Genomic DNA, 14,025 nt, shown 5'->3' with positions numbered 1-14,025 from the left:
GGGAGTGAGTGGGGTTTATCGGAACAAACTCCTCAGTGTTCCTTGCCAAACCAACTATGACATTGACATTGACAGTGCAGTGGCGTCCTTTTTATGAATCAAAGATAGCACACATTGCAACCAGAGTTTGCACATTATCTCTTTGTTTTTTTTTTTTAAAAAAAATTTAGATACTATTATTTTGTATATTTCCTAAAAAAGGCTAAAGTCCTTAAAGGTATAAAGAAAATGACGTCTATGTGCCAAAAAAAAAAAAAATTCTAATCAATTATAATTGAAGAAATATATTACTTCATTGCACCTCATCAAGCCTTCTGCCTTTCTGGAACCAGGTACAACCATTCATACAACTACTCTGACTTATTTCTGAAAGGATTTCAAGAGGCTCCATCTTACCATATAACAAGTAGCCAAAAACATATCATATACAAGGAATGAAATTAAATCATTCAAATGGTTTTAAATGAGCTCAGAATTAAACTTCACTTGGCTTGTTAATGAGACAGGCATTTAAATCAAACTCAAGGGCTTACTGTCTTCAAAGTGCTAGTGTTCTACGTCTAGAAAACTATAAAGGGAAAGAGCTCTTTACTGATACTCATGAGGTCTTCTGGGTGACAGTTTTCACTCAAATTCAATGAACGCAGAAAAGCGCGCTATTTAAGGTGTAAGGTCTTAATGTTATTAGTTGCTTTGTAACTTTGCGCCTGAGTGGGGACGTCACATATATGCATCTTATTTTCCTTTCAAAATTCTGTGGATGAATTATTTCTCCTCATGAAAAAGTGAGTTATATTGGCTGTATAGTGACATGAAAAACAACAGAAGAGGTTGAAGTGGAAATGTTGTTTCACCCCTTGAGCCAAAACACATCCATCCCAACGTGGAAATACATATCATAAAGGTTACACACATCGAAACGTAGACTGCAACGCCAAGGTGTGTGTACAATATGCAGCTTCCGCTAAATATAAATTGCTGCCAGAGAAGCAAGAAATGTTTCACTCCTGTGACACCATTCTGATAAGAACAGCTTTAACCCAGTGAAGCTTTTGACAATGTTTAAATCCTTGGAGTTTTACCAAAAAAACAAACAAACAAAAAAAAACTGTTTGTGAAGTCTAAACATCTGTCAGATCATAGCTGGATTCAAAATGCCATAGGAATAGTAAACAGAGCCAATATGTCACATATTGTTGGAAATTTTTTGCTTAGAATAAGGTTTTATTGAGGGCAGCTCTGAACACAGAGAATTAAGGTGCTAGGCCTGTTACATTGTTCAGCTCAGTGTATGCTGAAGGGGGTGTTCACTCCTAATATTGTATAGAATTCTCAGGGATAGATTTGTTTGTTTTTCAAGGATATTTCTAAAGTGACACATTTATTTATTTATTTATTGTGCTTTAAGTGAGAGTTTACAAATCAAGTCAGTCTTTCACACAAAAACTTACGCACACCTTGCTATGAACTTCTAGCTGCTCTACCCCTAATGGGACAGCGCACTCCTCCTCTCTACCCTGTATTCCCTGTATCCATTCAGCCAGCTCCTGTCCCCCTCTTCCTTCTCATCTCCCCTCCAGACAGGAGCTGCCCACATAGTCTTATGTGTCTACTTGAGCCAAGAAGCTCACTCCTCATCAGTATCATTTTCTGTTTTATGGTCCAGTTCAATCCCTGTCTGAGGAGTTGGCTTTGGGAACAGTTCCAATCTTGGGCTTACAGAAGGTCTGGGGACCATGGCCACCAGGGTCCTTCTAGTCTCGGTCAGACCATTAAGTCTGGTCTTTTTATGAGAATTTGAGGTCTGCATCCCACTGCTCTCCTGCTCCATCAGGGATTCTCTGTTGTATACCCTGTCAGGACAGTCACTGGTTGTAGCCAGACACCATCTAGTTCTTCTGGTCTCAGGGTGATGGAGCCTCTGGTTTATGTGGCCCTTTCTGTCTCTTGGGCTCATAATTATCTTGTGTCTTTGGTGTTCTTCATTATTCTTTGCTCCAGGTGGGTTGAGACCAATTGATGCATCTTAGATGGCCATTTGCTAGCGTTTAAGACCCCAGATGCAACTCACCAAAGTGGAATGCAGAACATTTTGTTAACACATTTCGTTATGCCAATTGACCTAGATATCCCCTGAAAGCATGGTTCCCAGACCCCTGTCCCTGCTACTCTGGCCTTCGAAGTGTATAGTTGTATTTGGGAAACTTCTTTGCTTTTGGTTTAGTCCAGTTGTGCTGACTTCTCCTGTATTGTGTGTTGTTGTCTTTCCCTTCACCTAAAATAGTTCTTGTCTACTATCTAATTAGTGAATACCTCTCTCCCTCCCTCCCCACCCTGGGAACCATCAAAGAATATTTTCTTCTCTGTTTAAACTTTTTCTTGAGTTCTTATAATCGTGGTCTCATACTATATTTGTCCCTTTGCAATTGACTAATTTCACTCAGCATAATGCCTTTCAGGTTCCTCCATGTTACGAGGTGTTTCATGGATTCATTGTTGTTCTTCATCATTGCATAGTATTCCATTATGTGAATATATTATAATTTATTTATCCATTTATCCGTTGATGGGTACCTTGGTTGCTTCCATCTTTTTGCTATTGTAAACAGTGCTGCAATGAACATGGGTGTGCATATATCTGTTTATGTGAAGGCTCTTATTACTCAAGGATATATTCCAAGGAGTGGAATTGCTGGGTTGTATGGTACTTCTCTTTCTAGCTTTTTAAGGAAGCACCAAATCCATTTCCAAAGTGGTTGTACCATTTTACATTCCCACCATCAGTGTATGTGTTCCAGTCTTTCCACGACCTTGCCAACATTTATTATTTGCACATTAATTTTTTTTTATTAACTTTTATTGAGCTTCAAGTGAACGTTTACAAATCAAGTCAGACTGTCACATATAAGTTTATATACACCTTACTCCATACTCCCACTTGCTCTCCCCCTAATGGGTCAGCACTTCCAGTCTCTCCTTTCGTGACAATTTTGCCAGCTTCCAACTCTCTCTATTCTCCCATCCCCGCTCCAGACAGGAGATGCCAACAGAGTCTCAAGTGTCCACCTGATATAATTAGCTCATTCTTCATCAGCAGCTCTCTCCTACCCACTGTCCGGTCCCTTTCATGTCTGATGAGTTGTCTTCGGGAATGGTTCGTGTCCTGTGCCAACAGAAGGTTTGGGGACCATGACCGCCGGGATTCCTCTAGTCTCAGTCAGACCATTAAGTATGGTCTTTTTATGAGAATTTGGGGTCTGCATCCCACTGATCTCCTGCTCCCTCAGGGGTTCTCTGTTGTGCTCCCTGTCAGGGCAGTCATCGACTGTGGCCGGGCACCAACTAGTTCTTCTGGTCTCAGGATGATGTAGGTCTCTGGTTCATGTGGCCCTTTCTGTCTCTTGGGCTCTTAGTTATCATGTGACCTTGGTGTTCTTCATTCTCCGTTGCTCCAGGTGGGTTGAGACCAATTGATGCATCTTAGTTGGCCGCTTGTTAGCATTTAAGACCCCAGACGCCACATTTCAAAGTGGGATGCAGAATGTTTTCATAATAGAATTATTTTGCCAATTGACTTAGAAGTCCCCTTAAACCATGGTCCCCAAACCCCGCCCTTGCTCCGCTGACCTTTGAAGCATTCAGTTTATCCTGGAAACTTCTTTGCTTTTGGTCCAGTCCAGTTGAGCTGACCTTCCATGTATTGAGTGTTGTCCTTCCCTTCACCTAAAGCAGTTCTTATCTACTAATTAATCAGTAAAAAACCCTCTCCCACCCTCCCTCCGTCCTCCACTCGTAACCACAAAAGTATGTGTTCTTCTCAGTTTATACTATTTCTCAAGTTCTTATAATAGTGGTCTTATACAATATTTGTCCTTTTGCCTCTGACTAATTTCACTCAGCATAATGCCTTCCAGGTTCCTCCATGTTATGAAATGTTTCAGAGATTCGTCACTGTTCTTTATCGATGTGTAGTATTCCATTGTGTGAATATACCACAATTTATTTAACCATTCATCTGTTGATGGACACCTTGGTTGCTTCCAGCTTTTTGCTATTGTAAACAGAGCTGCAATAAACATGGGTGTGCATATATCTGTTTGTGTGAAGGCTCTTATTTCTCTAGGGTATATTCCAAGGAGTGGGCTTTCTGGGTTGTATGGTAGTTCTGTTTCTAACTGTTTAAGATAACGCCAGATAGATTTCCAAAGTGGTTGTACCATTTTACATTCCCACCAGCAGTGTATAAGAGCTCCAATCTCTCCGCAGCCTCTCCAACATTTATTATTTTGTGTTTTTTGGATTAATGCCAGCCTTGTTGGAGTGAGATGGAATTTCATAGTGGTTTTAATTTGCATTTCTCTAATGGCTAATGATCTAGAGCATTTTCTCATGTATCTGTTAGCTGCCTGAATATCTTCTTTAGTGAAGTGCATGTTCAGATCCTTTGCCCACTTCTTGATTGGGTTGTTTGTCTTTTTGTGGTTGAGTTTTGACAGAATCATATAGATTTTAGAGATCAGGCGCTGGTCGGAGATGTCATAGCTGAAAATTCTTTCCCAGTCTGTAGGTGGTCTTTTTACTCTTTTGGTGAAGTCTTTAGATGAGCATAGGTGTTTGATGTTTAGGAGCTCCCAGTTATCTGGTTTCTCTTCATCATTTTTGGTAATGTTTTGTATTCTGTTTATGCCTTGTATTAGGGCTCCTAACGTTGTCCCTATTTTTTCTTTCACCATCTTTATCATTTTAGTCTTTATGTTTAGGTCTTTGATCCACTTGGAGTTAGTTTTTGTGCATGGTGTGAGTTATGGGTTCTGTTTTATTGTTTTGCAAATGGATATCCAGTTATGCCAGCACCATTTGTTAAAAAGACTATCTTTTCCCCAATTAACTGACACAGGGCCTTTGTCAAATATCAGCTGCTCATATGTGGATGGATTTATATCTGGGTTCTCAATTCTGTTCCACTGGTCTATGTGCCTGTTGTTGTACCAATACCAGGCTGTTTTGACTACTGTGGCTGTATAATAGGCTCTGAAATCAGGTAGAGTGAGGCCTCCCACTTTCTTCTTCTTTTGTAGTAATGCTTTGCTTATCCGAGGCTTCTTTCCTTCCATATGAAGTTGGTGATTTGTTTCTCTATCACCTTAAAAAATGACATTGGAATTTGGATCGGAAGTGCATTGTATGTATAGATGGCTTTTGGTAGAACAGACATTTTTACTATGTTAAGTCTTCCTATCCATGAGCAAGGTATGTTTTTCCACTTAAGTATGTCCTTTTGAATTTCTTGTAGTAGAACTTTGTAGTTTTCTTTGTATAGGTCTTTTACATCATTGGTAAGATTTATTCCTAAGTATTTTATCTTCTTGGGGGCTACTGTGAATGGTATTGATTTGGTGATTTCCTCTTCGATGTTCTTTTTGTTGATGTAGAGGAATCCAATTGATTTTTGTATGTTTATCTTATAAGCTGAGACTCTGCCAAACTCTTCTATTAGTTTCAGTAGTTTTCTGGAGGAATCCTTGGGGTTTTCTGTGTATAAGATCATGTCATCTGCAAATAGAGATAATTTTACTTCCTCTTTGCCAATCTGGATGCCCTTTATTTCTTTGTCTAGCCTAATAGCTCTGGCTAGGACTTCTAGCACAATGTTGAATAAGAGTGGTGATAAAGGGCATCCTTGTCTGGTTCCTGTTCTCAAGGGAAATGCTTTCAGGCTCTCTCCATTTAGAGTGATGTTGGCTGTTGGCTTTGCATTATTATGTTGAGGAATTTTTCTTCAATTCCTATTTTGGTGAGAGTTTTTATCATAAATGGGTGTTGGACTTTGTCAAATGCCTTTTCTGCATCAATTGATAAGATCATGTGGTTTTTGTCTTTTGTTTTATTTATATGGTGGATTACATCAATGGTTTTTCTGATATTAAACCAGCCTTGCATACCTGGTATAAATCCCACTTGGTCGTGGTGGATTAAATTTTTGATATGTTGTTGAATTCTATTGGCTAGAATTTTGTTGAGGATTTTCGCATCTATGTTCATGTTCATGAGGGATAGAGGTCTGTAATTTTCTTTTTTTGTGATGTCTTTACCTGGTTTTGGTATCAGGGAGATGGTGGCTTCATAGAATGAGTTGGGTAGTATTTCGTCATTTTCTATGCTTTGAAATACCTTTAGTAGTAGTGGTGTTATCTCTTCTCTGAAAGTTTGGCAGAACTCTGCAGTATAGCCATCCGGGCCAGGGCTTTTTTTTTGTTGGGAGTTTTTTGATTACCGTTTCAATCTCTTTTTTTTGTTATGGGTCTATTTAGTTGTTCTACTTCTGATTGTGTTAGTTTAGGTAGGTAGTGTTTTTCCAGGAATTCATCCATTTCTTCTAGGTTTGCAAATTTGTTAGAGTACAATTTTTCGTAATAATCTGATATGACTCTTAATTTCAGTTGGGTGTGTTGTGATGTGGCCCTTCTCGTTTCCTATTCGGGTTATTTGTTTCCTTTCCTGTATTTTTTTAGTCAGTCTAGCCAATGGTTTATCAATTTTGTTAATTTTTTCAAAGAACCAGCTTTTGGCTTTGTAATTCTTTCAATTGTTTTTCTGTTCTCTAATTCCTTTAGTTCAGCTCTAATTTTTATTATTTGTTTTCTTCTGGCGCCTGATGGATTCTTTTGTTGCTCACTTTCTATTTGTTCAAGTTGTAGGGACAGTTCTCTGATTTTGGCTCTTTCTTCTTTTTGTATGTGTGCATTTATCGATATAAATTGGCCTCTGAGCACTGCTTTTGCTGTGTCCCAGAGGTTTTGATAGGAAGTATTTTCATTCTCGTTGCATTCTATGAATTTCCTTATTCCCTCCTTAATGTCTTCTATAACCCAGTCTTTTTTCAGGAGGGTATTGTTCAGTTTCCAATATTTGATTTCCTTTCCCTAGTTTTTCTGTTATTGATTTCTAGTTTTATTGCCTTGTGGTCTGAGAAGATGCTTTGTAATATTTCGATGTTTTGAATTCTGCAAAGGTTTGTTTTATGACCTAATATGTGGTCTATTCTAGAGAATGTTCCATGTGCACTAGAAAAAAAAGTATACTTTGCAGCAGTTAGGTGGAGAGTTCTGTATAAGTCAATGAGGTCAAGTTGGTTGATTGTTGTAAGCAGGTCTTCCGTGTCTTTATTGAGCTTCTTACTGGATGTCCTGTCCTTCTCCGAAAGTGGTGTGTTGAAGTCTCCTACTATAATTGTGGAGGTGTCTATCTCACTTTTTAGTTCTGTTAAAATTTGATTTATGTATCTTGCAGCCCTGCCATTGGGTGCATAAATATTTAATATGGTTATATCTTCCTGATCAATTGTCCCTTTTATCATTATGTAGTGTCCTTCTTTGTCCTTTGTGGTGGATTTAAGTTTAAAGTCTATTTTGTCAGAAATTAATATTGCTACTCCTCTTCTTTTTTGCTTATTGTTTGCTTGATATATTTTTTTCCATCCTTTGAGTTTTAGTTTGTTTGTGTCTCTAAGTCTAAGGTGTGTCTCTTGTAGGCAGCATATAGATGGATCGTGTTTCTTTATCCAGTCTGAGACTCTGTCTCTTTATTGGTGCATTTAGTCCATTTGCATTCAGCGTAATTATAGATAAGTGTTTAGTGTTGTCATTTTGATGCCTTTTTATGTGTGTTGTTGACAATTTCATTTTTCCACTTACTTTTTTGTGTTGAGACGTTTTTCTTTGTAAATTGTGAGGTCCTCATTTTCATAGTATTTGACTTTATGTTTGTTGAGTCGTTATGGTTTTCTTGGCTTTTATTTTGAGTTATGGAGTTGTTATAGCTCTTTGTGGTTACCTTAATATTTACGCCTATTTTTCTAAGTAAAAACCTAACTTGTATTGTCCTATATCGCCTTGCATCCCTCTCCATATGGCAGTTCTATGCCACCTGTATTTAGTCCCTCTTTTTGATTATTATGATCTTTCACATATTGACTTCAATGATCCCCTGTTTTGAGCATTATTTTTAATTTATCTTAATTTGTTTTTGTGATTTCCCTATTTGAGTTGATATCAGGATGTTCTGTTCTGTGACCTTGTGTTGTGCTGGTATCTGATATTATTGGTTTTCTGACCAAACAATTTCCTTTAGTATTTCTTGTAGCTTTGGTTTGGTTTTTGCAAAATCTCTAAGCTTGTGTTTATCTGTAAATATCTTAATTTCGCCTTCATATTTCAGAGAGAGTTTTGCTGGATATATGATCCTTGGCTGGCAGTTTTTCTCCTTCAGTGCTCTGTATATGTCATTCCATTGCCTTCTTGCCTGCATGGTTTCTGCTGAGTAGTCTGAACTTATTCTTATTGATTCTCCCTTGAAGGAGACCTTTCTTTTCTCCCTGGCTGCTTTTAAAATTTTCTGTTTATCTTTGGTTTTGGCAAGTTCGATGATAATATGTCTTGGTGTTTTTCTTTTTGGATCAATCTTAAATGGGGTTCGATGAGCATCTTGGATAGATATCCTTTCATCTTTCATGATGTCAGGGAAGTTTTCTGTCAGGAGTTCTTCAACTATTCTCTCTGTGTTTTCTGTCCTCCTTCCCTGTTCTGGGACTCCAATCACTCGCAAGTTATCCTTCTTGATAGAGTCCCACATGATTCTTAGGGTTTCTTCATTTTTTTAAATTCTTTCATCTGATTTTTTTTCAGCTATGTTGGTGTTAATTCCCTGGTCCTCCAGATTTCCCAGTCTGCATTCTAATTGCTCGAGTCTGCTCCTCTGACTTCCTATTGCGTTGTCTAATTCTGTAATTGTATTGTTAATCTTTTGGATTTCTGCATGCTGTCTCTCTATGGATTCTTGCAACTCATTAATTTTTCCACTATGTTCTTGAATAATCTTTTTGAGTTCTTCAACTGTTTTATCAGTGTGTTCCTTGGCTTTTTCTGTAGCTTACCTTATTTCATTTCTGAGGTCATCCCTGATGTCTTGAAGCATTCTGTAAATTAGTTTTTTATATTCTGTATCTGATAATTCCAGGATTGTATCTTCATTTGGGATTGATTTTGATTCTTTTGTTTGGGGGGTTGTAGAAGCTGTCATGGTCTGCTTCTTTAAGTGGTTTGATATCGACTGCTGTCTCCGAGCCATCACTAAGATATAGTGATTTATTCTATAATTGCTCACTGAGTCTTATCTTGTTTTGTTTTCTTTCAATATACGTGAATGGGCTACTAGATTGTGCTGTCTTGTTTGTTGTAGCCCTTGACTTACTTATGACCTATTACCAGCTGGTTTGGGCTCTTGCCAGATATATATGCCTGAGTCTATTCAGTATTCTTGAGTAGAATCTGATTTTGGGTCATCAAGTGTGTGCTGCACCCTAACACCTATCCGCCTCAAGAAGTAGTGGTGATAGTTGTGTGCACCAGATTCTATTAGCAGCTGGGGTTCACACTCCAGGAGGGGCAGGATGCTGACAGGCTTCCCCCAAGTGTCAGTGAGGTAGATGTGTCTCTATTCCTATAGCACCTTGGTGGGGGGGCTCTGCAGCTGTACCTTAGGCCCCCAATGCAGGTACCTCTACTGATTGGGAGGTGTCACCCTCCTTAGACCCCTAAGGCAAGAGGCTAGGTGGTTGGGGGGAGCTTCAGCCCTCAGTTCCCTGTTGTGAGTCAGTTAGGGCTCCGTTGAATAAGCAGAGATATCAGACCTGGGAAACTTGTTTTTCCAGTAAATCCACTAAAAAAAATGCAGTCAGATCCCTATGAGAACTGCCTTTGCATTATAACAGCCACCTTGTTCCCTGTAAGGATGAAAGCCCGAGATCTGGATCATATATGCTTGGCTGGAGCTGGTTCTGTGTTTTTAGTCCAATTAGGGAAGGATTTTTGGTCCCTGGGTTTTTTGTGGTTGCTTCTCTCAGGCCAGAAGAATGGGTTAGGAAAAGACCAAAGGAAAAAAAAAAAAATGGGAAAAGCAAAGCTGTGAGCCGGAGCCATTCTCCCTCTGGCTCAGGAAATTCCAATGTTAATGAAGCCACCTGGGAAGGGGAGGAGAGGGTTCAGAAAAACAGGAGAGAGTAGCACCCCGGAATATAGCCAAAGTTGCTTATCTTGCTTGGGTGACTATTTTATCTGAGATTCCCGAGGGGCGTGTTGCCTATGTGTGCTGGCTGTGTGGAGATTGTCCCCGAGGGTCTGGCCCACTGAAGTCGTGGTCAGATCCTCTGCTGCCAGTCCAAAGTCCAGCGTCAAGGTTCCCCTGCTGGGACGCTGCACTCCCGGCTCCAAAATCAGTCGCTGCCTCCCGGGGACTTCTCATCCAGCCAGCCGTGTCGCAGTGCCGCCTCCGCGGACTGGCTGGGTCCCCTCCCGGGGTTAGTTCAGGGGGGTAGGGCTGCGCCCCCATGTTTGCCCCATGACCGGATGCCGTGTTCAGCTCCCCCGTGCCCAGTCCAAAGCCTGGCGCCAAGGTTCCCCGGCTGGGAAGCAGCACTCCCAGCTCCAAAACCAGTCACTGCCTCCCAGGGACTTCTCCTCCCACCAGCCGCGTGGCCACACTGCCTGCGCAGACGGCTGGGCCCCCTCCCGGGGTCAGTTCAGGGGGGTAGGGCTGCACCCCATGTTTGCGCCGTCACAAGATGTTGTGTTCAGCTCCCCGGGCCCAGACCTAAGCCCGGTGCCAAGGTTACCTGACTGGGATGCTGGCTCCAGGCTCTGAAAACAGTCACTGCTTCCCCGTAGTTGTTTGTTCTCCGTCTCTGTCACTCAGGTCAACTCTTTAAATCTGTGTTTGTTGTTTAGGGTTTGAAGATTGTCATGTATGTGATCGATTCACTTGTTTTTCCGGGTCTTTGTTGCAAGAGGGATCCGAGGTAGCGTCTTCCTAGTCAGCCATCTTGGTCCCCCTCCTATTTGCACATTAATTTTTAATGAAGAGTAATACAATGTCCTAAATATGAAGGAAGCGGTGATGGTTCAGTGGTAGAACTCTTACCTTCTATGGGAGAGACCTGGGTTCGATTTCTATACCAATGCACCTCATGCATAACCACCACGGGTCTGTCAGTGGAGGCTTGAGTGTTGCGGTGATGTGGGCAGGTTTCAGTGGAGCTCCCAGACTAAGACAGAAATCAGACTAGGTGATCTACTTTCAAAAATCAGCAGTGAAAACCACATGGATCACAATGGTCTGATTTGCAACTGATCAGGGGAATGGCGCAGAATGAGGCGGTATTTTGTTCTTTTGTGCTTGTAGTCATCATGAGTCAGGGCTGACTTGAAAGCAGATGTCTTAGTTATCTAGTACTGCTCTAACAGAAATACCACAAGTGGATGGCTTTAACAAAGAGAAATCTATTCTCCCACAGCGTGGTAGCTACAATTCCACCTTAGTTATCTAGTGCTGCTAAAACACAAACTCCCTTTACGTTCGATCAGGGATGTGACCTTAGTAAGGGTATTATAATCCCACCCTAATCCTCTGACATAAAATTACAATCACAAAATGGAGGACAGCCATACAATACTGGGAATCATGGGCTAACCAAGTTGACAGATATTTTTTGGGACACAATTCAATCCGTGACAGCAGGTAATGACAACAATAATGGAATAAAATATTTGTGGTGAGAATTCTATCACACCTTCATTAAAAAAACAATCTTTATAATAGAGACTCTTTTCAGGCTGAATCATCCACTTTTCCAGGTAAACAAATGATTAGACATTCTCCACTTTAATACAACAACACCTGAAGGCTGTGAAGGTACACGGGTTGCCTTCTTCTAAAATGAGATGTTTGTACCTTATCACTTACTTTGGGAGTGCCTTGCTTTTCCACCAAAAAAAAAAAAAGACTAATATGCAACACAAAATCATTCAGAGGTAATAATCAGGATTGTAACGCATCTTTAAGCTGCTTATTCTTTGCTGATGTGAGTCATAGTTGGAAAATAATTCTGAACAGAGAAACTTCTTGGCCCCAATATGCCCAAGAACCATATTATTTGGGCTTATTTTACAGTTAAACTGCATTATGATGGGACCCTTAAATATGAGTACTTATGGATTAGTTGTAAGATAGCAAAACTTAACAGTGTCTGTCTCATAGGGATATTGTAAGGATAATAGGAGATAATCCATAATCCATAAGGTACAAATTAGGTGCTCAAGTGTTAGGTTTTATTGGTATTGCTGGTGGCAGCACCACACCAATCCTTCTGCAGAGAGCAACTATACATTCTGCATAAAATATTAAAAATATGGATTTTAAATTGTATTTATGATCTGGCAAGAGTGAAGGAATCATGAGCCAAAAAGTAAATGAAAGTGGGAACTCAGAGAGATAAACAAACAAAATCAAGTCGATTCCGACTCATAGCACCCTATGGGACAGAGTAGAACTGCCCCACAGCGTTTCCAAGTAGTGATTGGTAGATTTGAACTGCTGACCTTTTTGGTTAGCAGCCATAGCATGCCATAGCTCTTAACCACTGCACTACCAGGGCTCCAGAGAGGTAAATAGAGCAAGAGATTTGGCTTTTATGTTGGGGGCATTTGAACTTTGTTTTTTGGAGCCTTGTATAAAAGGTATATAAGGAGAATCTCTCCTGGGAGATAGGTAGAGGAATCTAATAATAAACCCTATACCCTAAAGGGCTAAATCTTCAATATAAAGGCAAACCAGAAATATATCCTTCCTCCTCCACCATCACCCCAGTGAAGAAAATTGCGTATCTCAAATCTTGCTTCTTGGTGGAAAGAAAAAACTCCCAATATTGTGTAATAAGAAACTGGAACCACATGTTTCCAGTCATATCCAGCCTGAATCCACGCTATCTGGTTGGTTCAACCAACCTAAAGACTCCTCACCAAAAACAAAAGCATTGCCATAGAATCAATTCCGCCTCATAGCGACCCTGTAGGACAGAGTAGAACTGCTCCATAGGGTTCCTAAAGCTGTAATTTTTACTGAAGTAGACTGCCACGTCTTTCCAACCACTGACCTTTCAGTTAGCTGCCAAGTGCTTAACCACTGTACCACCAGGGCTCCTGCAACCTTAAACTAGGACATTAAATTTTCAAGTAACTCAGGGTTGGCAAGAAAATCAGACAACCACATATATAAATACAAAGCTTCTAGAGGAGTCTGCCTTCAACCCAGTCTTCAAAGAACTTGTACAGATAAAGCTCTAAAAAATATAAGCTCGTGTATTTAAATAATTACAAAATACATAGGAATATGAAGGCATTGAGGAAGAGCCATAGAAATCGTCAACACAATCAGACCTTCAAATTTCAAATATTGCGATTAATGGATATAGAGTTTGAAATAAGTATGTTTAATATGATGAAAAAATAAAGGTTTTAAATGTGTGTGGGGGTGCATCTATATTCCTCTGTCTGTCTGTCTGTCTGTCTGTCTAATCTATCTGTGTATATATTTAACTGATACTTTCTGAGCCCAATTCAACACCAGAGGGTTCATGCTAGTCTTCTACTCCCTTGGCTTATTTGTATAACTTCTTTCTGTGGTAGTGAGAAACCTGACTCTTCAAACCGATTATATTTACTTATCTTCTCCATCCTAGGATACACATCAAATAGTTTTAGAATCTCTGAGACACACCACTGGAAAAAACAAATTTACTGTCTAGAGTACAATATTTGCATACAATTCATTTGGTTTTTAGCCTTGCAGGATACAGTCAAGAAACTGCTTTCCAAAGTTATTAAGTTAGTTTTCACCCCTGCCCCCCACCCCCGCCTGCATCAGGGGGTTGTTACTCACTTGCATTACTGTTGGGTGCAGTTGCCTGTTTGTATTCCACTTGAGTTTTCCCCAGATCCTGATTGATTCTACTTCTTTATTTATTTTGGGGGAACGTGTAACATTACCACGGCCCTATGAATCCGAGCTATACAAAACGGTGGACTCAGAGGGGTTTCGCTCCCCCCATCCTTTCCACCCCATTTCAACCCACACGGTCGGTAATGAGCCTCATTAGTTTCTTGGTTATCTTTCCTGTTACATGCATATTAGCAG

This window comes from Loxodonta africana, chromosome 11, assembly GCF_030014295.1.
Source record: "Loxodonta africana isolate mLoxAfr1 chromosome 11, mLoxAfr1.hap2, whole genome shotgun sequence".
In the NCBI taxonomy this organism is placed as follows: domain Eukaryota; kingdom Metazoa; phylum Chordata; class Mammalia; order Proboscidea; family Elephantidae; genus Loxodonta; species Loxodonta africana.
This window is presented reverse-complemented; position numbering follows the sequence as displayed.